The sequence below is a fragment of the Elephantulus edwardii genome, unplaced genomic scaffold, assembly GCF_000299155.1.
Source record: "Elephantulus edwardii isolate Elephantulus edwardi_28Jun2011 unplaced genomic scaffold, EleEdw1.0 scaffold00219, whole genome shotgun sequence".
NCBI classification, from domain to species: domain Eukaryota; kingdom Metazoa; phylum Chordata; class Mammalia; order Macroscelidea; family Macroscelididae; genus Elephantulus; species Elephantulus edwardii.
Genome location: NW_006399969.1, coordinates 871006 through 883858, shown reverse-complemented (window position 1 = coordinate 883858; position 12853 = coordinate 871006). Strand labels below are relative to the sequence as shown.

General features: G+C 46.2%; 1 pseudogene; it reads left to right on the top strand.

Annotated features, from left to right (window-relative positions):
* The first annotated feature begins 1273 nt into the window (after positions 1–1273).
* The window catches only part of LOC102875069, a 150622-nt pseudogene continuing 139042 nt past the window's right edge, over positions 1274–12853 (top strand).

The window sequence follows — 12853 nt, the reverse complement described above, 5'->3', positions numbered from 1 at the left end:
TCGACAGCACCTAAGTCTCTAAACACTGAAGGCCCAGAGCAACTTCTTCCACAGAAAGGCCACTTGCAGGTCTCATTTGCATGCTCCCAAGTCTACGCTATGATCTGGACGCATGTGTGCACCTCTCACAAACTACATCTGGGCACATGCCCGTTCAAGCCCTAGCAGTTCTGTCAAGCTGAACTTCTCTCTTCACCGAGCCATCCTGGGGGAAAAAGTGCAGATTAGCCTCTGGAGGGGGTATGAATTTTTAATAGTCACATTAAAAAGGGTCCTCTGTAAACCTCCAGTGACTGGCTCCAGCTTTCGCCTCAGCCAAAGAGACACTTAGTCATTTCTTGTCCATCAACACAGGCTCTGGCCCCACCATTCTGGCCAGCTTAAGCCGGTAATGTCCGCTAAGCCGCTCACCACCTTCCAGAAGAAGCCCGCTGCTTTAAGACAGCCTTGTAAATAAGCACTCACCAGCTCATACAGAGCAAACAATGATTTCTATCTGGAAAAAGAGAAAATCCCCACATTGGGCTCTTTCAGGAGAAACAATGATGTCTCCATGGGTTACCATTTTGGTACTCTTGACTTTAAAACATAAATGTTTGTCTTTTTCTTGTTGTAAGAATGAAGTACGACCAGGAGGAAAATTTCAGAGAAAACAGCTAAGGGAACCAAAAACATTAAATGAGCTTTAATGTCAGTGTGTCTGCTGAAAAATGTTAGTGTTTGTGTTTCCTCTCTCTCAAGTTCATTATCAAAACAGGGTCTTTTTTAAATTTTTATTAAATTTTATTAGTTTTAATGAACATTTACAGAGATTTCGGGTTTTCATTCATTTATTGTTGCACTGTTTTCTCCACCCTCATCCCCAGTTCGTTCTTCTCCACCCCCCCCCCCCCCCCAATGTCTGCTTTAATTGTCCAATTGCCACAGTGTTTGTCAAAGCCAGTTCTGATATTCATAATCCCTATGGGCTGGGGCAACATCTTAGAGGTGAAATATGGGTCGAGTAGAACTGTGAGTGTGTGGAACCGTTTTAGCCACTGAACCTCAGCACGCCCTGCGACATGTCAGGTCCTAATCATTGGGTTCAAACCTTCACAGCTTCTCTGGGTGTTTGGTCACATCTGAATTCCACAGACCAGCTCTCAGCAGCACTGGGTGGGAATCAGGACGTGGAGAGCCAAGAGGATTTAGTGCAAGTCAACATGTCTGCTGATCCTGGACAAGGGCTGGGCCAGAGGGCAGGAGAGTCAAGTAAGTGACTAAAGAGGAGGCGATGGAGCTCATCCTCAGCGTGGGCCCTGGCCTTGCTGCCCTCCGAAGCCAGCGAAGCCCAGTGCTGGCCGTACGGATTGGCAGCATTGAAGAGGGTCCTCTCCTGATAAAGAGGCTAGCTTGACATTGAATCAAGGACATTAAAGACTCTTCTAGAACCATCCATGCAGAACTGGAGCATATATATTAAAGCAAAAGGAAAAAGTCAACTTAAAGAAATCTTACATAAACAACTAGATAGATAGATAGATAGATAGATAGATAGATAGATAGATAGATAGATAGATAAGAGAGAGAAAGAGAGAAACAGACAGACAGATAGACATGGGAGGAGATTGCCTATATATATAAAGCTCTGTAGGCTTAATTGTAAGAAGCTGCCCTGTCACCTCAAAGGTACATGGTTCTAATGCAGCAGCTGCTCTGTGGGAGACAGATGAGCAATCAACCATGAGAGTTACCACCTCTTAAAAAAATTCACTGAAGGGTCAACTATGGGTTGGTTCTGACTCGACAGCACACAGCAACAACAACTAACTATAACAACTATAAGAATGTAGCCACCTATTTAAGGGACAGAGATGTGGGTGCTGTGTTTCTCAGGAGAGCTATTGCCCTAATTCTTCTGAACATGAGCAAAGATGCGCATCACAGATGCTCCCCAAGCCCAGGCATCCTGTAGCAGGAGTTGCCACTGTCGCTGTGCCCCCAGCGTGTCCAAGGCCATCCTGCACCCTGACCAGAGTTCAGGAGGAGCTCTGCATTCTGGTCGGAACCAAGGACTCAATCCATTCCACACAATAGGTCGGTGAATACAGTTATTGTTTATTTTGTTGTGTACCCTTGGGTCAGAACCGACTCACAGCTGACCCTCCAGTGGGTTTTGGAGAAGCTGAAGGTTGCATGGGAGGAGATCACCCATCGTTCTACCACAGAAAAGCTAGTGGATTCAAACCATGTGCCTTTGGGCTGGCAATGTAGCTCTTTCCCATGACGCCACCAGTACTCTCTACAGACAGTCACTAGGATTGGAGAAAGTCCCTCTCAGCAGGCCCATGGCCTTAAACTACCTGCCAAAGCTTCTCCAAGGAATGCCTGTGCATTCAGAAAACATAAATGCTCTGAAGGGAAGAGAGAGTGGAGTCATGATTTGAACTCATTCTAACTCTAAGCATTTCATGTTACTTCATTTAGTCCCCGCAAAGGGGCTTGGTGTTGTTCCCATTTCACAGGTGAGAAGCTGAGGCTCTGCTTACTTAACAGGCTGCCCAAAGTCCCATTAAAAAGTGACAGAGTAGACACTTGAATGTCTTTGTTCCAGGTTCAAAGGCAGTGGTGGCTCAGTGATACAGTTCTTGCCTTTCATGCGGGAGACCCAGGTTCAATTTCTGGATGAGACCTTTCAGGCACATCCACCACTCACCTGTCAGGGGAGGCTTGTGTGCCACTAAGCAGGTCTCAGTGGAGCTTCTACATGAGGATGGAGGCAGAAGAAATGCCAGGAGATCTATTTCCAAAGGCACCAGTGACGTTCCACAGGGAAAACTCACCAGGATGGATTGTTATCCAGGCAGTGTCTTGTCCTGTCCTGCATAAGGTCACCAGGCCGTGGGGCCAGTCGACACACCCACTTGGTTCCAGAACTGATTCTCTTAATGTCCACATCGTTCAGATTCCAACCCTCTTTACTGGGTGCTTTCTGCTCCATCATTGAGTTTCTAACCTGAAGAACAGTGAGTGGCTACAGGTGACTGGAATGAAGAGGAAATCTTGACTTTTCGTCAATTTACACTCTGTACGTGGAAGAGCCGGCAGTCAAGGTGAAGACGAGTTTGGTGTGGCTGTGACTTTCCCAGTCCCTGTCGTTGTTGTTGTTTCCGTCAAGTCAGAACTGACCCATAGTTGACTCTCCAGCAGGTTTTCAGAGGCTGTAAAGCATACAGGAGGAGACTGCCCATCCTTCTTCTATAGAGCAGCTGGTGGATTCGAACCGTGTGCACTTGAGTTGACAGTGCAACTCCCTACCACTAGGCCACCAAAGCTCTCTTGAGCCTCTGGACTTTAGCATAAGGAGCAACAGAGACGCAGCACAGTGGGGACTGCATGTATGGAGCATTTCATATTTGTCGAACATTTGGCCAGCACTCCAGGAGACAAACACAAACATTCAACAGGCAACGGTGAAAGGGTGGGAATGAGAAAGAAGGGGTGTGTGTGTGTGTGTGTGTGTGTGTGTGTGTGTGTGTGTGTGTGTTGTTAAAGATCATGTTCTGATTCCAAATGTTCTGACCCTCCTGTATCAGGGCCCTGTTCATTCAAGGCAGGGAGCGGACCCCAGAGCCCAGATTCCCACTGAGGGGTTCCAGGGGTGGGACTGATGGCCAGGGGCCACCTGTGCCCTACACTGGACCCCACAAGTCCTCTGCACGACAGCTGAGCGGGGCTAAGATTGCAGCCTTCAGCACTCTGGAAAAAAACAGCTGCTCGGTTCCTGTGCTCGCTGGCTGCGTGGCCTGGGCGGTGCGCGGGACATTGAGGTCTTTGTTGCTCCCCGGGCAGTTGGAATCTCTGTCCATTTAAGGAAGGAAGCCGCGGGGTGATCCAGCACTGGCTGTGCCACTGGCCCGTGACTCACTGCCTTCTGCCATGTGAACTGTGGGTGAACCCAGGCCCCTCCTCAACTGTCCTCTCCCTTAAGTTTAATGGATCCGTGGGGTCTTTGTGCAGCCCACACAGCAAGTTACACCCTGTGCACCATCAACCTCACTTTCTGTTTGTTTAGATCACATTAGAAGATAGGAAGGGGGAATGATCTTAGAAACTAGCAAATGCACAGGTACTTGGTTTATCCCAAAAGGAATTCAAGCCAGCATTTGTCCAGTGGCCTGGGGGGTGGGGAGGTAGGGCTTCCTCCTACAGACATGCTGAGACCTGAAAGACCAAGGGACAGCAGGGAACCGAGCAATCGATGGAGGAGCATCATTATGACTTTATTTAATCCTACTTTGCTACTTCAGTCATGAGACAAAGTCACTAATAAAATTTCCTGCCCTGAGTTTTTCCATCTATAAAATGGTCCCTCTCTACTTCACAGAATTGACACAAAAATAAGTTCTTGGCACAGGGTAGGGAGGGTGTGCTGTTGTTGGCTACCATCTAGTCAGCCCCCATGTACAACAGAACAACACAGTTGTGGCCTGTAGGATTCTCATTTACTGACTGGTAAGCAAGTTGCCAGCCCTTTCTTCCTAGTGTTCCATCCTCTGAAAGTCCTACTGAACCCTTTCTGCACCCCAGCAGCCCACAAGGCTCCACTGATACACAGGAGGTCCCGGAGCATGTGGTACTGAACCAGGAATTGAACCCAGGTCTCCAGAATCAAAAGCAAGAATTCTACCACTGAACCACCAATACTCTCCAATGAATGATGCTAAATTCTGACTTCTTGTCTGTAAGATGGTCCATTTCACTACACAGCATGAGCGTGAGAGGGTACTAAGGTCATGGTGGCCACAGGCACAGCAGAATAAAATCTCTAATGTCGTCCCATCCTGCAACATCTTCTCAGGTATTGTGGCCACTGTGGGTTTATCTCAAGGGCAGTTTAACCCTGGGACTCATCATCCAGAACTGCCTGGGACAGCGTTCTTGTGTCATTCATTGATTTGCAGGAGTACAACTGCCAGGCCTTCCTTCTTGGTCTTAATCTAGACACTCCTCTGAAACCTGTCCACCACAGGACATCCTGCTGATATTGAACTATGGGCAGCATAGATTCCAGCATCACAGCTGCGTGCAAAGCCCCCGAGTGGCACAGACTGGCCCACAGAGGTCGAATGAGACTAGCCCCATGCTTTCACATATGCATCGGATGACTCAGACTGCAGAGACTCACCCAGTCAACACCCTCCATTCAACTTCAGTGAGTAGTGACTGGAGTTTGTAAAGCCTGTCTGCTCCATCTGGGGTGCAGCGATTGCCTCCCCCCCCATCCCCATCGCCTGCATCTGGAGCAAAGAGGAAAGAAAAGCAAGGGTATTAGTCCAAAGAACTAAAGGACCAGGTGAACTGCAGGCTCAGCGTCCCAGGAGCACGTGGGCAGGGATGGCTGGGACAGAGTTTGGGAAGCAATGCGGATGCCACAGCAACCATGGGCATTGGGAATCCTGGCACTCAGGGACAAGAAGACATCAGTGCCTTTGGCTTCATCCTCCTTCACGTCCAATAAACAGACCTTTCCTGGTGAAGTTGGTCAATGGTTCTTAGCCAAATAATCAACAAAATAAGTCAAGCCTCATTTTACCTTCAGGACTTATTTTTCTTTTCTTTCCAATTACAAAGTCTAGGGCCATAAAAGAATGTTCAATACAAGTCATCGTCTCTTCTCACTCTTTTGTTCAAAGCTGTGATTTCATGATGCCGGGCAGAACACAATTCTGTCACAAAGAGATGAACTGGTGGACTGAAATATCTAGAAACGGCAAGTAGACACAGAGTATGTTAGTGGTTGCTGGGGCTGCAGGAGGGAAGGAGATGGGACTCACTGTATAAGGGGCTCTGAGCGTCTCTTGAGGGACAAAGCATCACCGGGTTGGAGACCCTCATGTAAGTAACTTATAGTGTCCCCACCTCCCATACCAGACTTGGTCGCGTTTGGTATTGGTTTTTGTCACAGACCAATATATGATATGTTTATAAACAGCTGAAGTATTATATTTTTTTTAATTCTAGGGATACTAACAACAAAATTGTTTTGTAAGATCTTTATACATTGTAGTATTATTTGTTGATGAGCTTTTAAAAATTTTTTCCTTTTCCTTTAATTACTACTTCTTTCTAAAAAAATAAATAAATAATATTACTGAAATGGGTCCATAAACCTTCATCGCCACAATGTTGTAGCTAAAACATCAGAAGATTAGATGAAATCAGCAATTGTAGAAACAAAAACAGCAAGGCACGCATTAACATGCTGACAAAGTGGGATTTGACGTGTCACTGGAATTCTGCATGAAAATGACAGCTTTGACCAGAGCGCATGAGAAGTTTGTAAAGTAGCCAGGGCTTCTGTCCTGTGGGTGTGCTGATGCACATCAGGAGTGCTTATTAAAAAGTTGTGGTTGTTAGAACTAATTTAAGGAATAGTTTTAATTCAAAGAAGTAATTCTGCTGAAACACTGCACACATAAATATAACACATATCACTTCATTTCATAGACTTTGGAAATATTATCAGGAGGGGCCTTGGAGAAGAACACGATGCTGGAAAAAGTGGAAGGTCAGAGCAAAAGAGGAAGACCCCCAGCAGGATGGGCTGGCACAGTGACTTCAGAGATGGGGTTTCAGCTCTGCCGAGACTGTGAGGACGGCACAGGATGGAGGGGGCATTTTGTTGTGCATATGGTCACTGTGCTGACTTGATGGCACCTAACAACAACAACAACACACAATTGAGAAATTGGAAAAGAATTTGTTGCCTATCTATTTTCCACAATGAAGAATTGAAAGGACTTCTGAGTCCTCCTTCTGGCCACACCCCACTCAGGGGTGACCCTGAACTGGCCCCAGCAAGAGGCGTTCTTGGCAGGGCACGGGGCGGGAGGCTCCAGCGTGGCTGGACTGAACCCACAGAGCGATCCCAGGAGGCTGAGAGCCTATTGATGGTACTTTTGTCAATTGTCTGGCGGGGAGACTGATTGCTTTCCCTGGAGGAGCACAAAGTGGTAACTGTGAGAGGTGCCTGTCAGGCAAGGGACACAGGCAAGGGGACACCAGGGTGGCTTTGTGACCTAGGCCAGCGGGGAGGCCCGCAGAAGGAACGTACTGCAAAAGCGATTTCTCTCCACTGGTCCCAGCTCTGGTAATTGGCTACCTTGAGAAGCTCTGTAATATTAAAGGGAGAGGCTGGGATGAGGGTCTGAGGAGAGCAGCTGGAGGGAAAGTGAAACGCTACCTTGCCTGACATCACCAACAAAAAAGAAAACGTGAGAGGGAGGAACAGGAGAGAGAAGTGGCTCTTTCCTACGTTGAAAAAGTTACCTTTGATCACTGCCCATTATCACAAGTTTCTACTGTGAGTGCCAGGGGATATTTCCTGGGAAAATAAAAATTCTGCAAGAACTGTGTAGCCTCACATAACAAATGTTTGTTTGGAGTCAGCTGCAACTCACAGCAACCCGTGTGGCACAGAGCAAGACCCTGCCCAGTCCCTCATCTCCATCACTGCACTGCTTAACCCAACAGCTGCTGGTATTGTCAGTCCATCTCATAAGGGGTCTTCTTCTCTTTTGCTGACCCTCTACTCTTCCAAGCATGATGTCCTCCAATGACCGGCCTCTCCTGACAAGATGCCCAAAGGATGCAAGACCAAGACTCGCCATCCTTGCCTCTACTTGTTAATTCTTATAAAGCATAAGAACCTTGGAGAAGCCTAACCACAAAGAGGTCTCTTGCTGTATGTGGAGGTGGCTAAGGAGTTTCGACTGCCTGGGTTGCTGTTAAATTGAAACTCAGACCAGGGGACAGAATGGAGTGGAGGATTCAGCTGGCTGAGAAAGGATCACCTGGTGCAGCTCCTAAGCTGAGCACAGAGGGAGGAGAAATCAGTTGGACTGCAGGTCAGAGCTGACATAGATGTTGAAGAGACCTTCTACCAGCCAAGGAGCACCAAGGACTGCAGGATCCACAAAAAGCAAAAATAGAAGCACGAACAAACTGTCTCTCACAGCCTCTAGAAGAAGCCAATCCTGCCAACACCTGTTGCACTTGAATCACTTGCTGAAGAAGTTCAAAGACTGCAGCCTCCAAGAACTATTGCATCTCAGCATTGAGAAAACAAGTTCTCACCACTGGACCACTAGTCAACATCATGTCAGTGGAGAAAAGATTGAAGTTGTCAACAATTTTGTTTTATTTAGGTTCATAATCAACACCCATAGAAGCAGCAGCCCAGAAATCAAACAGTCCATGCTGCACTGGGAGAAGTTGTTGTCAAGGACCACTTTAAAGTTCTTAACTGCATGGATGGCAGTTTAAAAATTGAAGTGTAACTGACCCAAGCCATGGAATTTTTCAATTGTTTCTTGTGCCTCTCAAAGCTGGACAGCAAATAAGGAGGGTCAAAGAACTGATATCTTTGAACATGATGTTGGCAAAGAGTACTGAATACATCACAGACTGCCAGAATTACCAACTTAGAACCAGGGTGTTCCATAGAGGTGAGGATGGTGAAACGTCATCTCACATGTGTTGGGCATGTTTTCAGGAGGGGCTAGTCTTTGGTAGAAGACATGATGCTGGGAAAAGTAGACAGTCAGCAAAGGAGAAGAAGATCCTCAAGGACTCGAACACACCCAGTGTCAACAACAACGGGCTTGAGCATGATAACAGAGATCATGAGAAAGCGCAGGAGAGGACAAGGTTAGTACCTATTGCTCATAGGGTCACTATAAGGCATGGTCAACCCAGCCGCACCCAACAACAACACAACAAATGCTGCCACCACCTTCATTTTGGATCTCTGGGCTCCAAAACTATAAGAAAATAAGTCTGTACTTTTAAGTCATCAAGTTAGTTTGCTACTAAGCTGTCCTAGGAAATGAATTAACAGATGTTGCAAAAGGGCAGGGGCAGGACGTGGGGCGTCCCAATCTCCATCCTTCTCCAACTGGCTCTGTTGGGTGCAGAAGTGATGTCTATAAACTGTACAGTCTAGACTCCTGCACCCTTTAGCTCTGGGTTGGGTTCAGATGATGTAAAAAACTAACAAGGATTGGCATGCAGGAGGAGAAAAAGCCCAAGGTGTGCGTCCCCCTGGCTCCTCCCTGTGTTTCTGTCTGCTTGGTGCATGTGTCCACCTCGGTTCAGCTCCAGCATCTTCCCAAGTCCACCGCATGCTGGGTCCCAGTTCGCTCTTCTTGCTGGGGCCCCAGGTGGAGGCTGCTTTCCCTGGCTGCCATTCCCTGGGTGCTTCCTCATCCCTTGTTGCTTTCCTTAATCTGTTCACACTTTTGTTAATAGTCCCTGCAATTACTCCTTCAGATGAGCCATCTGTTTCCTGCCAGGAACCCAGTCAAATAAATTTGGGGAAATGCTTGAAAATTTGCAATGCTTATTAGCACCTTAAGGCTCCAGAAAGTCCTCCTGTAAAGAAATTCTTTAACTTTTGTGCTGTTGACAAATTCCCTTTCTATTGGATACCTTTACACACAGCTTAAGAAATGTTACAGTAAACCTAAGGTGATTTGGGGGAAAGGGGTGTGAGACCCAAAAAGCAAGCTCTTCAGCATGGCAAAGGGTGGGACAGGAAGAGCAGGAACAGGAAGCTCTGAAACGCACATGCATCATAGTTTCAGCATGAAGGTGCGATCGAAGAGGATGCCGGTGGGAGGGAGGAAGTAAGATAAGGCAGTAGATGCTTCGTGGGGTCCCTCATGGCCCCTGCAGTCTGGGCACCACATTTGCCTCCAGCTCTAACAGAGTGAGTCTCTGCCAATGATGAATTCCTTCATTCAGCACGCATGTTCATCCTGGAAAATTCTAGCCAAGGATACTTGGAAAATATTATTTACGAAGCAAAAAGTTGACAAGATTGAGAAGTAAAAAGAAGCCTGCCTGTTAAAGACATATCATCCTTTCTCCCTAGTGGTCGTCCATAAGATGCAGTTTTCATGATGAAATCTGCAAACTTTAATAACCAAGATTATGTGTCATTAAAAGGAAATGGGGATGCTGTGGGCGATAAATCAGAGGATGAGGATTAGGTCAACCCTTGGTCTCACGTTAACGGAGAGTTACTTTTTTTCCTTGGCCAAAAGCTTTAACTTGTAAGGTTTTATGGTAATAGATAAACAACCTGCACTATGTAGATGACACCCTGAAGCGCTTGCTGCAGAAGGTCAAGGACTATAGTTTTCAATATGGGTTGGAGCTCAACATGAAGATGACAGATTCATCACTGGGCCACTTGGCAGCATCATAATAGAAGGAGAAGAGATTGAGGTTGTGAACAATTTGCGTTTGCTCGGCTCCACACTCAAAACTCTTGACAGCAATAGTCAGAAAATCAAAAGATATATTGCACTGGGGAAACTGGCTGTCAGGGATCTCTCTAGAGTGCTAAAGAGCAATGATATTGGCCTAGAGACCAAGGTGCACCTGATCCAGGGCATGGTCTTTGCAATTAGTTGCTATGCATCAGAGAACTGGACAATCACTAAAGATGATAGAAGAAAAACTGATGCCTTTGAGTTGTGGTGCTGGAGAAGAGTATTGAATTGGACTACCAAGAGAACAAACAGGTCTCTATTAGAAAGGGTGAAACCAAGTTGCTCCGTGGAAGCAAGGATTTTGAAGCTCTGTATAACATACTTTGGGCATGTTGCCTGGAGAGTCCTTGGAGAGGGGCATCATGCTTGGAAGGGTGGAGGGGCAATGCAGGAGAGGAACATCCAGGAGGAGATAGATTGACACAGTGACTAGAGTAATGGCGGCAGGTTTGTCAGAGACAATGAGATTGGCTCAGGATAGGGCAGGGTTCAGGAGAGCTCTGACGGCCTAGTGGTAAGAAGCGCACTGCAATCCCAAAGACACGTGGCTTTGAGCCCACCAGCTGCTCCATAGGACAAGGATGGGCAATCTCCCGTTTGATTAATTGCCTCTGAAAACCCGCTGGAGGATCAGCTATGGGTTGGTTCCAACTCTATGGTTCACAACAGCAACAACAACAGGACAAGGTTCAGAGTTATTGTTACATGGTAGCTATGAGTTGCAGTCAACTTGATGGCACACAACAACAACATGCCAATTCCACAATTAGGCACATGCCCTAGAGATAAAGAATAGTGGTCAATTCTCCTTTCTTTTCTTTACTTGGGTGTCACTTCACAGACTGGGAGAGTCCTCAACCAGCCTGTCTCCCAGCACTCACATTTTTACTCAAAGCTTTAACTCTAATTGAACTTTGTCGCAGAAAGCCAGAGATGGACTGAAACCCCAGGACCCGTAGTTCAGGTCATATAATCAATTCTCAATTATCTGCAACAAGAAAAGTCAGCATTAGAATCGGTCCACCAGAAAGCCTCAGGAAGTCGGCTCAGAGGGGTTTAGTTAGAGCAGAAAGACTCCCTAAACCCAAGTGTACATCCGACACATTCTCAGTGTGGACAGAAGATGGAAAGAACGAGTTCTAACTGGTTTGGGCCACGCTGGATGCTGGCCTGTCTAGAGAAGAGCAGGGCCTAAATCACGTGGATTTTGAAGAGCCAATACTCAGGACCATAAGGGGAAGGAAAAAGGGGTTGAAAACTGGAACTAGAACATTGCTGAGCATCTTTCAGAGGATTCACACACACACACACACACACACACACACACACACACACACACACAACCATGATAGAATAGAGCTGGCAGAGCTTTCTTGGCTGTAGTAATCGCAGGTCTTTTCCTCAAAGAGCTGCTGGATGGCTTTGAAAGACGAGCATCAGAGCGCTAGGCCAGGCCTCCTTGGTACTGGAATGTGTCGTGGAAACCATAGACTTGGGCTTCATTTGGATTGAGTAGAAGGAAACCCCTGGTATGTGTGGCTCAAGTTAATAATAATAATATAGATGATGATGATGATGATGATGATGATTATTATTATTATTATACTCAAAAGTGAGTGTTTGTTATCAATCAAGCTTCCCTGCATTTTAATAGACAAGCACTTCTTAATTTTCCCAAGCAAGGCAAGGACAGACCTTTCAGTAATCTCTAAACCATAATATAACAAACACCAGGGTAAAAAGAAGCCACACAGGTTGACCCTGAGAAGCCTTTTAGTGCCTGCACGTGTCCAACATCTTTCCTTGACACAGACTGCACAGAGTTCACTCCATTTGTCTTAGGAAATAGATGGGTCACTTTGAAAACTCTAAACTTCACATTCAAAGAAATGGTCAGAAACCAACCAAAATTCCTACTGGAGCGTCAGCTACAGGTCCGTTTCTACTCAACAGCACATAACAACAACAACAACACGATGTTTATGAAGCAGTCTAGTGGGTGGGGAGTTACACTGTCAACAAAAAGACGAGTAGTTTGATTCCACCAGCTGCTCCAAGGGAGAAAAATGAGCAATCTCTTCAGGTGTGATTTACAACCTCTGAAAATCCACTGCAGGGTCAGCTACGAGTTGGTTCCAAATTCATCCATTGATAGCAGTGAGTATTTGTATTTGTTTGGGATATTTTAAAATGTTATTTGTTGTTTAGTCTTCACTGTCACACTAATGAATTAGTGAAATATAAGTGTATATGCACAGGATAGGGCAAGATTCCAATCTGCTGTTCTTAGGGTCACTATGAGTCGTGGTTGACTTAAAGGCACCTAACAACAAGTACACAACACACTCTCTTTTTAAAAGATGTTATAGTTGTTTGCTGTTGAGTCAGAACAGCTGACCCTGCAGTGGGTTTTCAGAGACAGTAAATCACACAAGAGGAGATTTTCCACCCTCCTCCTATGAAGCAGCTAGTGGACTTGAACCGCATGCCTTTGAGATTATAGTGCAGCTTCTTACTATAAAGCCACCAGAGGT